Source organism: Phacochoerus africanus, chromosome 2, assembly GCF_016906955.1.
Source record: "Phacochoerus africanus isolate WHEZ1 chromosome 2, ROS_Pafr_v1, whole genome shotgun sequence".
NCBI classification, from domain to species: Eukaryota; Metazoa; Chordata; class Mammalia; order Artiodactyla; family Suidae; genus Phacochoerus; species Phacochoerus africanus.
In genome coordinates this window covers 226234885-226247388 of record NC_062545.1, presented here as the reverse complement: position 1 = coordinate 226247388, position 12504 = coordinate 226234885, and the positions used below count along the sequence as shown (strand labels likewise).

General features: G+C 37.3%; 1 protein-coding gene across 2 annotated transcripts in view; it reads left to right on the top strand.

The window, feature by feature from the left end:
• Positions 1-12504, top strand: part of TRPM3 (transient receptor potential cation channel subfamily M member 3) — a 529690-nt gene that overhangs the window by 231163 nt on the left and 286023 nt on the right. The window contains exon 1 of one of the 2 annotated variants that reach the window (XM_047767762.1): positions 11979-12034. The exons of the other annotated variant lie outside the window; for it this stretch is intronic. The gene's annotated coding sequence lies outside the window, so the exon portion shown is untranslated. Of the gene's footprint in view, positions 1-11978; positions 12035-12504 lie in introns of those variants that run through there. 2 annotated transcript variants of the gene reach the window in all.

Genomic DNA, 12504 nt, shown 5'->3' with positions numbered 1-12504 from the left:
GAAAGCTCAAGGAAGGAAACAGATATTTTCATTTCAGGATAAATAGGAGAAGAAAAATTTTGAGCTAGATCTTAAAAAAAAATAGGGAGTATGAAAACAGGTAAGTGAATTGAAAATGCCTCCCTAAAATTATGGAACTAGGGAAGGGCAAAAGTTATGTAATTCAGTGAAATGCAACCAAAATCATTCAAGTGCCTACTGTATGTTAAGAATATCAACTCTTTGCCAGATCCAGCTCAAATACCTGTCCTGGCCAAAGCTGACCCTTCCCTCCCTTGAGCTAAGCACTGTCTCAGCCAGTCTCACCTTCTCTCATGTCACTTAAGCTATTCTCATTCCTGCATATGGCTTCCTAGCTGTGTGATATTGAACAAAGTTGACCTTTAACCTTTTCTGCATCAGTGTCCTTACTTGCAAAATAAGCACAGTAAAAAGCACTTAACTTCTTAGGTTTGTTATGAGATTCGGATTAGTTAATATATGAAAATAATTAGATTGATTTCCCTCCAGAACAGTGCTTTCACTTGAAGATCTTATTAAAATGCAGGTGCAGATTCAATAGGTCTGGAGTGGTGCCTAAGAATCTGCATTTCTAACAAGTCTCAGATTTTACTGATGATGCTGGTTCATGGACTACTCATTGAGAAGTGTCTTATGGTCCATGAATTGATGTTGTCCCATGAACTATTTATGAATGATGAAAGAAGAACAAAAATTGAGAATACACATTTAGAAACTTCTGTAGATATCTGCCACTGGCACAAAATCCAAGTATATCATTAGCCTATGGCATTTTACAAAACTATGAGTTTGTAATGAATTAAAAAAAAATTTTAATGGTCCCTCACCACAAGTCATTTGAGAGCATTGCTCTAAAACACAGCATAAACTTAAAAGCAGATGAGGTCTTTTAAATTTTTGTACCACCTCAGCAACTGAAAGAACTTTGTACAGTGTTAGTGTTCAACAGATATTCTTGAATGCTCATGAGACCTAATTAAATCATAGGTGAATACAACTCTGAGTACCCATTTTGAAATTCTCGATGTTGTGGCTAGAATCAGAGCTCCAGGGAGCATCGACTTGAATGAAGTATAATTAGCAACTGCACAAGGAAGCTTTTGTTTACATTTTATGCTTAATGATTGTTTAGACTCTGCATTAGAACTGTAAGCACGGGGAGGGGTTTTCTCTACCTAGTTATCTCTTATGAAATATTATATTTGTATGTTTGTAGAAATGCATGCCTACTTTCATAATAATTCACTTTCAAAACACTAACATTGGGATTTGAAGAGGGACAGAGTATATACACATAGGTATGTTGATGTGAGTTCCATATTTCATCCTTATTCCTCATCTCCTGTGGCCTCAGGTAGAGAGTGGATTTAACAATAGTATACCCATCAGTGTGTTGTGTGGCACTCAAAAAAAAAAAAAGTAAAAGGGAAATGAAATACATGTTTCAACAAAAACAATGTATTATTATTTGGGGGATATGTGTATGTGAAAGTCAGTCAGTACTATAGTATATTTTATGCTTTTACCTGCAGTTTTTTTAAATTGTTTTAATGACTAGTCACAGATAGTATTCTAACACAGGGGGATAGCATCCGAGAGTCAGGAACTTCCTGTGAGTATGTATATTTATGATTTTCCTTTGCAGTTATATCACCAGATAGAAACAAGGTATCACTCACAAGGAAGAAGTTAGTTTTCTACTAAATATTTTTTATTAAAGTGTAGTTGATTTACAGTGTTTCTTCAATTTCTGTTGTACAGTGAAGTGACCCAACTACACACAGTTCCCTGTGTTATACTGTAGGACCTCACTGCCCATCCATTCCAAGTGTAACAGTTTGTATCCACCAACTCCAAACTCCCAATCCATCCCACTCCAACCCCCCTTGTCCATGGCAACCACAGTTCTGCTCACCTTGGCCGTGATCTATTTCTGTTTTGTAAATAGGATCATCTGGGCCATGTTTTAGATTCCATAAATAAGTGAAATCATATGGTACTTGTCTTTCTCTTTCTGATTTACTTCATTTAGTATGAGAATCTCTGGTTCCATCCACGTTGCCACAAATGGCATTGTTTTGTTCTTTTTTATGGCTGAGTAGCATTCCACTGCACATATGCACCATACCTCTTTAATCCATTCCTCTGTTGATAGACATTTAGGTTGTTTCCATGTCTTGGCTATTGTGAATAGTGCTGAGATGACCTACATAGGGGTGCATGTATCTTTTTAAATGAATGTTTTGTCTGGATATATGCCCAAGAATGGAATTGTTGGATCATGTGGTAATTCTACATTTAGTTTTCTGAGATAACTCCATACTGTTTTCCACAGTGGTTTTACCAATTCACATTCCCACCAGCAGTGTAGGAGGGTACCCTTTGCTCTACACCCTCTCCAGCATTTGTTATTTGTTGACTTGTTAATGATGGCCACTCTGACCAGTGTGAGGTGGTACCTCGTTGTCATTTTGATTTGCACTTCTCTAATAATTAGTGATGTTGAGCATTTTCTCATGTGGCTGTTGGCCTTCTGTATGTCTATTAAATATTGGAGAAAGGACTTAAGGTCTCTTACAAACTTAGGGTGTGGAGTTTAAATTAGTAGATGAATCTGGATACTCAGACTCTGCTCCATAATTTTCCAGTGATCAGTGTCTTTACTAATGACTGTACTTCCAAAATTCTTATCACACTTATGCCAGATAGGAATCTTAGAATAAATCACATTATCAAATTTAAAAAATCTGTGGAGAATTGCTACTTATGAAAATTTACATTTGAAATGTGGATGTCACATCGTTGACAGCCCCCTCCACCCAGGTCATGTATATTATTTGTTTGTATCCCCTCAAATGTAGTATTCAAGTTAAAGGCTAACTTCTATCATGACATTTTTATTATTCCTTCTTTTTTATATGGAGCAGTTGCAGATCTGAAATAAGGTTGTTATGACTTGGGGTACTGAGTTGGGATGTGACTAGGTAACATCTAGAGACATGAGAGACCTGTTAAAGAATCTAGATTTTATTTTAGAAGTCACAGGAAGTCACTGAATGATTAGAGGCATAAGGGAGATGGAATGCCATGAACTAATACTTCATTTTAAATGGATCATCAGTAAAACTATTCTATATGACACTGGGATGATGGGTATATGATCATTATACATTTGGCAAAATCCATAGAATTGTGGGCTCACAAAGAGTGAACCCTGATGTAAACCCTGATTTTAGTCAAAGTGTATCAATATCAGTTCATCAACTGGAACAAATGTAGCACATCTGTTCTATAAGATATTAAATAATCTGGGAGACCATGGGGAGAAGTGGCAGGAGAGAGTATTTGGGAACTCTCTATACTTCTGGTCAGTTTTCGTTAGAACTAAAATTTTCTAAGAAATAAAGTCTGTTAAGTAAGAGGAAAGAATGATCACTCTTGATCCTGAATGGAGAAAAAGTTAAAGGGACCAACTGGGAAGCCAATGCAGTCCATTTTTAAAAATAGCTTTATCGTGTAGCTTCTTTCAGAAGAATTTTGCTATCAGAAATTAATTTTGGCATCAAATATCCAAAGAATGGAACTCTCTACATTAGAGTAAGGGTAAGGTTGTAAGAAAACAGAGAAGAGAAAAATCACATTGTCATCCAATGGAATACAAATTGAAGACTAAATCTATATTTCTGCATGACCTAGTAATATTTTTTACACCTACTTTTGAATTTTTGTTCCTTTCTATGTACATCAAACTTAATACATTTAGAGAAAGCAAATAAATGTATTAGTATCATCCACAGAAAATTTTAATATTAAGATACTAAGAATAAATAAAAGGATACATGCTTTGGTAGGGACTATATAAGGAAATGCACTGACAATATATGGAAGCTAAGCCTAATAACCTTGAACCACTTTAAAACTGTCATATTAGTATAACATAACCAGAGGCTGAATTTATGGGGATGGCTTTATTTTCTACCTAACAATCTAGTAATTTGATAAAGTTGACTGTCAGACAGAAATACATTTATGCTAATATTTTTCATTTCCAGGGAGTAATAGGACTAGCTTTACAGTTATATTACTCAGTTTAACTGATTGTAACTTACTTCTGATGATAAAAATTGTATTACTGATTTGGCCTCAGTTTCACCAGTTAAATAATTCTTAATTGTTGGGTTAAAAAAAAATATGGGCAAACTCTGCATATTGACCTCAGTGATCATCAAGATTTGATTTGTCCTTTGGTTGGAAATGAGGGCAAGAGAACACCAAGTTCTGGTCTTGAAAACTCAATGGCAGAACTAGAAATGTCAAGTTATTAACTAATTGCAATAATGTCTTATTCACATTTGAAGTCTTATTGAAACAGAATTAGGACTTTACGTGCATGCCAGACTGCTAAACCAGGGGGGTGTTCTTAAGAATGGTTGAGTCTGTGGAGAATTCTTTCAGGGATTATTTATTAATTCAAATCTGCTTATGTACTTTGTGCTCAGTAAGCACAAAACTGTGTGCTCTGCTACATTTCTGTTTGTTTTCAAACGAATAGTGGTTCCATGAATTTGTAAAAATCAAAATTTACAAAAACCCTCTTATTTAAAAAAAAAAAAAAACAATCTCTGTACCTATGCTGTACACATTAATGAGAGACTAATGACAAAATTGTCAGGTTCTGATTCCTAGAATCCTCAGCTCTAAGAATTGGGGTTGACCTAGAAGACCACCAAGACTAAGTCACTGCCCCAAGTTCACATGGCTAGTTATCAACAAGACATGGCAAGGGTGCATATCTCAAGAATTCTAGTTAGTCCTGCTTCCACTAGGCTCTGCTTCACCTCAGCTTTGAATAGATAACAAAACTCAAAGTTTCAGAAATAAAGCCCTGCAGCCAAATATAAGTCTGTACCTTGTGAGGCAAGAATTTGAACTGAGAATTGGGATCTCTCATTGATTGAGATGAATCTGTTTCTTTACCCCAGATACTTAAGGTAGTTAGGACTGATATTAAAAAAAAATCTAAAAATAATAAAAATGAGGGGGGAGGGTGGTGAGAGAGGATAGCAAAAGGAAGAGAGACTGAGAGAGGGATTGATTTTGTGAGTAGTTAATCCTCTACTACAAATATAAGTACAGTGATTTATCATCACCCTCTTTTCAGTGTCTTCATCCATCTAGGGAAAAAGAGGCAAAAAAAAATTTAAAAAATAGCTTCTGAATTTATAATTTTATTTGTCACAAAAATTCCACATTTCTTCATGACATAAAATGTTCCAATTTCATGACTTGTCACATTTCTTTGATTCCTGACAAAATCAGAATGGTACGGGAATGACCTGGGAAAGCTAAAGAGAATTAAGGACTTAAAGGATGACATTACATCGCCCCAGCTCTGCATTTACTTGAAAAAAAAAAAAGTTGTATTTCCCATGCATGCAGCCTCCAGGAACATAGCAAACCCTGCCAGTGACTTATGCACTGACTCGGGCACACTAACGTTGCTTTCTAACAAATCATCCATCGTGTTAAACTTCCTGGCTCTTGAATATGTCAAACCTCAGTCACATAGTTTTGTTAGTCATAATTTTGTCTTTCGTTTCCTCCTTCTCTGGGTGAAATGTATCCTATTATTATTGTCTGAAGATGTACACCAGTTTTATAGAACTGGCTCCACTGTAAAGTCGCTAAAAGTATGTGTGGAGTTTTAAGATTTTTTATCACCATGGATGGAAACAGCTGTTATATTCAAACAGATGGCTAATGCTTAGTCATAAGTGGGATACTTTGACATAGAATCCTATATCCTCATTTCAATTTTTCAGCAATCTTTTAGTCTTGATGCAATGTATATATTTTAATTAAGATGAAGTGATTAAAATACACTTTTCCCATCACAAAGAAGAAAATGATCACTCAGCTTCTCAGCATCCCTAAAATCAGTCACAACATATAAAGGATGGAGTTCCCATCATGGCTCAGTGGTTAACGAATCCAACTAGGAACCAGACGGTTGCAGGTTCGATCCCTGGCCTTTCTCAGTGGGTTAAGGATCCAGCGTTGCCGTGAGCTGTGGTGTAGGTTGCAGACGCGGCTCAGATCCCGTGTTGCTGTGGCTCTGGCGTAGACCGGTAGCTACAGCTCCGATTGGACCCCTAACCTGGGAATCTCCATATGCCACGGAGCGGCCCAAGAAATGGCAAAAAGACAAAAAAAAAATATATATATATATACACATACATACATATATATATACACACACACACACACATATATATATATATATATATAAAGGATGCAGAGTTCTTTGTACCCTGTGGAAGCACAAGGGCTTTGGCTCCATCATGTTAAGCCAATAACTGATGTACACCTTAGGAATGAGGCTAAACCTCTGTGAGCTACAGCTTTTAATTTGCATAATGGAATTTTATGATACCTACCTTAGAGAGTTATTGTAAATATTGCATAAAATACTGTGGGGAAAGCATTTGTGAATTGTAGAATACTTTATAAATGAAGAATAATGAAGAAACAATTTTCCGAAGAAACATGGAAATATATTTTTGAAATTGTTTATGAATATGAGATGAACATTCATATATATTCATAGTACAGCTACATAAAATTCTGCATTTATTTAAGTATAATTTACATAGCATGACCTATTGATAAAAGGGTTTCAGTTATAATAGTAAAGCATAATTTATTAAATTTTTGCCAGTTGTGATAAAAATATAATCTAATTTAACTTTATGTTGAGGTGTATATGATTTAATTTAGAGGCTATAAAGAGAATTTTAGTACAAATAATTTGTGTAATAATTTATATATTAATTATAGTAATTAAAATAATTTTAAATAAATAACCCACAAATAATTATTCCCTAAAGATGACTAATTGGGAATTAGAATTGATATTTCTATAGAAATAATGTTAAAAATAGGAGAAAGAAGGGTAGTGTCCTAGGCAAGGCTACAAAACTCTAGTTATACCACGATAGACCCATAGTACTGTGTATTTATTTGAAGCAAAAATTGGCTGTAAGTGATTATAAATCCTGAAATGAAAACAAATAGTTGTAAAAATATATGACTTTTCTCCTGACGAAAGTGTGAGCAAGTTATGGAAGTGGTTCAGTTATGTGGTGATTCGTTCTATCTGGCAGTGGCCAGCCAAGTTTCTGTGTAGAGTTTGGAAGAATAAGCAGACGTTTGCTAAGTACAGAAGCAAAGAGTTAGAAGAATGAACAGTCATTTCGTGTAGAGTTTGGAAGAATGAACAGGTGTTTGCTAAGTATGGAATGAAGGACCTGGCATTCTAGGTGAGTGGAGCAGCACATTCAAAGCCTGAGAAGTGTGGTTCAGCATTGTCCATTAGCCGAACAGTCAATGATCTAGTTTACCAGAGCATAATGTATTTAAAGATTTGGAGGGAAATTGAGAGATTTGAAAAGATAGTTTGGGGGCAGATTCTAAAAGTTTTTATATACTGAACTGATCTGATCTTGTTGGGGATGGGAAGCCAAAGAAGGGTACTGATCAGGGAATGTCCTGATTGATTATATTAGGAAAAATGTGTTGGTGGTATCATGCTCTAGAGGCATCTGGCTTTGCCATGTTCCTCTGGCATTGTTTTACTTTATGGGTCAAAGGCACCTCTGAATACTGGAAAACAATAATTTCATGAGTTAGAATAAAAACAAGGAGCCAAAGAGTCATTTAAGAGGAATTGGTCCTGTGTTTCCCAAGCTTTAGTTGCTTTTGTGATATCATCATAACTTTTATCTACAAATGAGTTTAAACATTTTAATCTAATTTATTAAATTTTGATGGACTCATTTTTTAATAACTCCAAAAAGAAAATATATGTTCTGGTGTTCCTGTTGTGGTGCAGCAGAAATGGACCCAAACAGTATCCATGAGGACATGGATTCAATCCCTGGCCTCACTCGGTGGGTCAGGGATCCTGCGTTGCTGTGGCTGTTGTATAGGCTGGGAGTTGTAGCTCCAATTTCATCTCTAGTCTGTGAACTTCCATATGCCGTGGGTGCAGCCCTAAAAAGAAAAAAGAAAAAAAAAAGAAAAAGAAAAGAAAATGTATGTCATTAGGCAATACTATTTGTTAAATTGCAGGTTTAGCCATTGCTTAAATATTATATATTAATTTAATTAATATATCAAATATTATAAACCCAACTGTTAAAGAAAAATGCATCCAGGTACCACTTTTAGAAACACAGGTCCTTCCTGATGTCCTCATCTTACAGGTGAGGAATTGATGTACAAGAAAATCACATGTTGTACTTAAGTCACCTGTGTATACAAACCATGTCTCAAACATAATCCCAGATGCTTAGGTGAAAGTAGTAACAAAATAAGATCATTGCCCTCAGGAATGTACATACTAGTGGGAGATGCAGATAAAAAAACAAATACAGAGACATGGCATAAGGGCAGGTAATATGAAGGGCTGTGAAGAAAACAGAGGACAAGTATGAAATAGAGAATGACTCAGATCTGCCTTTAGATAGAGGTCCAGGCCTCTCAGTGATCCTGATGTGCTGACAGAGCAAGTTGTTGTGGGAAGTCTGAGTATGGAAGTTCCAGGTGGAGGGAACAACAGAAGCAAAGACACCTGAGAATTTGTTGTCCTACATACTTGAGGAAGAGCTAAGACAAGCTAACTGTGGTTCCATGGAAGCCTGATTCTCAGGACTATCATCTCCTCTCCAGCCCCCGCTGCCCCTTTAGACAGAACCCCTTCCTCTCTAGCAAGGGCCGAGCAGTACATACAAGTTGTTGCCCACTGCCTGTTGTATTAGAATGCAGCCACATTCATTTGTTTATGTCTAGCCTGAGTGTTTTTGTGCTACAACAGCAGAGTTGAATATTGTGGCAGAAACTGGTTGACCCACAAAAAGCCTAAATTATTTGCCATCTGGCCCTTTACAAAAAATGTTTGCTGACCCCTGCTCTATATCACACTTTATTTTTGCCATTGTTGTGGTTAAAGGTGGATATCACAGAAAGGCATGTACTGGGCATCTTATTAAAAATAAAATATGATTCATCCATGTCAAAATTTAGTTTCTGCTTATATAAATCTGATTTCATTTTTCAAATTGAATTATATACCAGTGGAAACTTTTCAGTATATTCTATTTGAGTGTGATTTTTTTTCTTTAATGATGAATTGGGAGAATAAGATACTCTGCCATTACATAAAGATAGGAGTTAACCTGTGAAGAATAACCACAGTGCACATTACACTTGTGGTTTCCTCTTCTTAGTATTCAAATTATGTTTTCTCTAAACTATATCTGAAACAGGCTGGTCATATTTCCTGCCAGGAGTTAGAGTTGCATTGTTGGGTAATGCACCAGATTTTTAAAAGATCCATATGGACAGTGTGGCCCAGAGCTTCAAGTCTCTTTGGAACTAATTAGCTTCTCAAATCAAAGGGTCCTTGAATATCATCTTTGACCTCATACAAAGGAAATGCTGTGCTGACTTTACCTGGGGCTTCCTTGTTCACTTAGACCAAATGCTCAGGGTTCTGGTGACACTATTTTTTGTCTTTGGTGTTAAGTTCATGGAAGGTACTTCACATGTTGGTCCCTAGCAAATATTTCCCTCTAGGGAATGAAAAAAAAAAAAAAAGCAAAAAGGAAAAAAAAAACAAAAAAATGAGTAAGACTAAGAGGAATTAAAGAAAAAAAATATATGGGCAATATTTAGAAGACTCAGTTTAGATTTGATTGAACTCAAGATTAAAGTAAGTCAGGAGGAGAACTGAAGTTGTATCTAGTGAAGAAGGAAGGTGAGAAAACTGAAATTTTAAAATATTTCTTACATCAGAAGGATTAACCAGCTACTAGGTCAGTGTCTCTCAGATACTTGCCTGCCAGCCAACCCACCTCCTCTTCCTCCTTCTCCTCCTCCCCTTTTCCTTTCCTTTTGCTACTTCCTCATCTCTTCCCCCAACTCTCACCTTTATATCCCAGAAGCTCACCCTGAACATCACCCCCAAATACTCCCCACTGAGCCCTCTCTTTTAACTGAACCCTTCCTAAGTCACTTCCTGAACTACACTTTTCCAATGACTTTCCATTATCAGAAGGTCAAGCTTAACAGTCGGAAGAAATCTGGAAACCTTCTGACCACATAGAACATTTCATGACTACAAACAGATGGTTATGAGAGAAAACTTCAGAAAATATCAAAAAGCAAAAGAAAGAAAGTAAAAATTGGTCACAGATTCTATTTTAGCATACTCTCCATCATCTCTGTATCTTTCCTTTACTTACTAGTCTATGTCCTTCTTTTCTCACATAACAATGTGAAAATTTGTATTTTTCTATGTAATTAGTCTTCTGGACCCTGGCTGTGATCATCAAATGGCAGCAACTGGAGTTTAATTAGCTGCCCATTAATGGACTTTTAATTTGTTTACAGTTTATCTGCATTATAAGAACTACTGCAATGAACATCTCTGTATGCTCACATCTCCGCTGAGTTCCTAAGAATAAATGCATAGGAGTGTTACAGCTGCATAGGAGGAAGGGTATGCACATTATTGAGGCTGTCACTACATATTTTTCTATAGCCAACTCCTGAAGACAAAGGGACTTCTCCCTTTCATGTTTAATGCTCTGCTCAGTCTGATGTCCCACTTGCATTTTGCTCATTGTAATTTTCCTCATCCCTTATCCCTGGGGAAACCATGGTAAGTGAGAGACCAGAAGATGGGGGAGTTTGGAGGAGATCAATCCTGGAAACATCAGAGAGGCAAGGAGAAGCCTGTGGACCTGATCCAAGTTAGAATTATGCAGTTCACACTGTGCCTCTCAGGGAGTGTCCACATAGCACACACTAGGCGCTTTAAGAGGAGATTATGAGAAAATGAAGTTCAAGGGGCACCGCCCTCAGAGATTCACAGCCCACAGAGTTGATGGTGAACGCAGCTCTCAGCTCTGACTCCTGTCTGAGGGAAGGGTAAATCCTTTAGAGATGAAGTGCTCTCACGTTCACTTTTTTCAAGTATTTTTGCCTTGTTAAAATGTGGGCTTTCTCCAGTTTGTTCACTTATCTGATTAAGAACTAGCATTATCTGAACATTTTACTCTCAGAAGATATTTGAAAGAACCCTTTTGTGTGAGCCAGAACCTCTGAGTTGCCCCCCAATAAACATGCCACGGTGTGACTGCTTCCAGCCTGCATCCAAGTGCTGTAATAGTCCCAGCTCATCTTTTTTTAAATAGGGAAACAGGGGAGTGTAGGTTTCTAGTCACACACACAGTCATGGGGGAGGGGCTGCAGGACAAGACTTGTGATCAGACAAATTTTGTGATTATTATTTATTGACATTTCAGAAGTGGAACGTCACTGACAAACCCCAGCTTTATTCTCCTTGGGCTCACATTTTTACCCAACTTGTCTTTGGAAACATGCAGAGTTTTTAGCAGTTCCTCTTTAAAGAAATGCTATCACTCCATTCTTCAGGGAGGAATGAACAATGCCACTTGTGTGTTCAAACCACTCAGAGCATTAATATACTGTTTCTTTAGAAGGATTTGCTTTCCAAAGTTGAACTTTTCAGAACTCAGAACACCTTATCACACTTTCACAAGCCTTCTCTCTGAAAATGGAAAAAGAAGAGGGGGGAGAGCCTGTCAGGACTTGTGCCAGTTAAATCCGATCTCTCCGGGGATTTGTTTTTCTTCTGGCGTCAGATTAGATGTTCAAATCAAGCAGTGTTTGAAGGCTGCGAGGGAATGTCCATGGGACTCTTAGTGAGGCTAATCCCAAAGCAGCACATTCCAAGGGGCTAATCTGCCCAAGTTCATTGCTTACTTGAAACGTCTCTTGGGGGAAGAGCCGGGTGAGAGACTTTTTTTTCCAGTGGGCGGTCATAAGAGCATTATTAACGGGATGACCAGCCCCAGACACAGCAAAATGAAAGCAACAGGAGCTGCTCGTGGGACTGCCTTTGCCACTGCCCAGAGTCAGTGCTCAGGTAAAATGATTTCAGCTCATTTTCCTCTTGTTCACCTTTCCAATATTGGATCTGAGGACCTAGAGGAAGACCCAAGGAATGCCAGAGAGATATTGAGGGAAAGCAAAAGGCAAAAATGGTCATAGGCATCCAGGATCTTGGGGTCTTTGGTGTTTTGTTCTGATTGGGGCAGAATGTACATTCAAAACCCGAAGAGTCTCCAAATGAGGAATGTGGTAAATTTTGCTTATAATTTGTTCCTATAAAGTTAGTGGACTCTTCTAATCTTGCAAGAACTGGTCTGGGTTGTTGTCCTACTGTTAAGTTGCCCTGCTGAAGGGTGGGTTTCAACATCAATATCCAAGGCTTTCTGGAGACAGATTTAATGCATACTCTATGTAAGTACTTGTAAATCATTTCTGCCTGGAGAAGGTCTTAGTTCTGGAGCTCCTGGGGAGTGGGTGAGTCAAAGAAGTTTAAGGGACTAATGT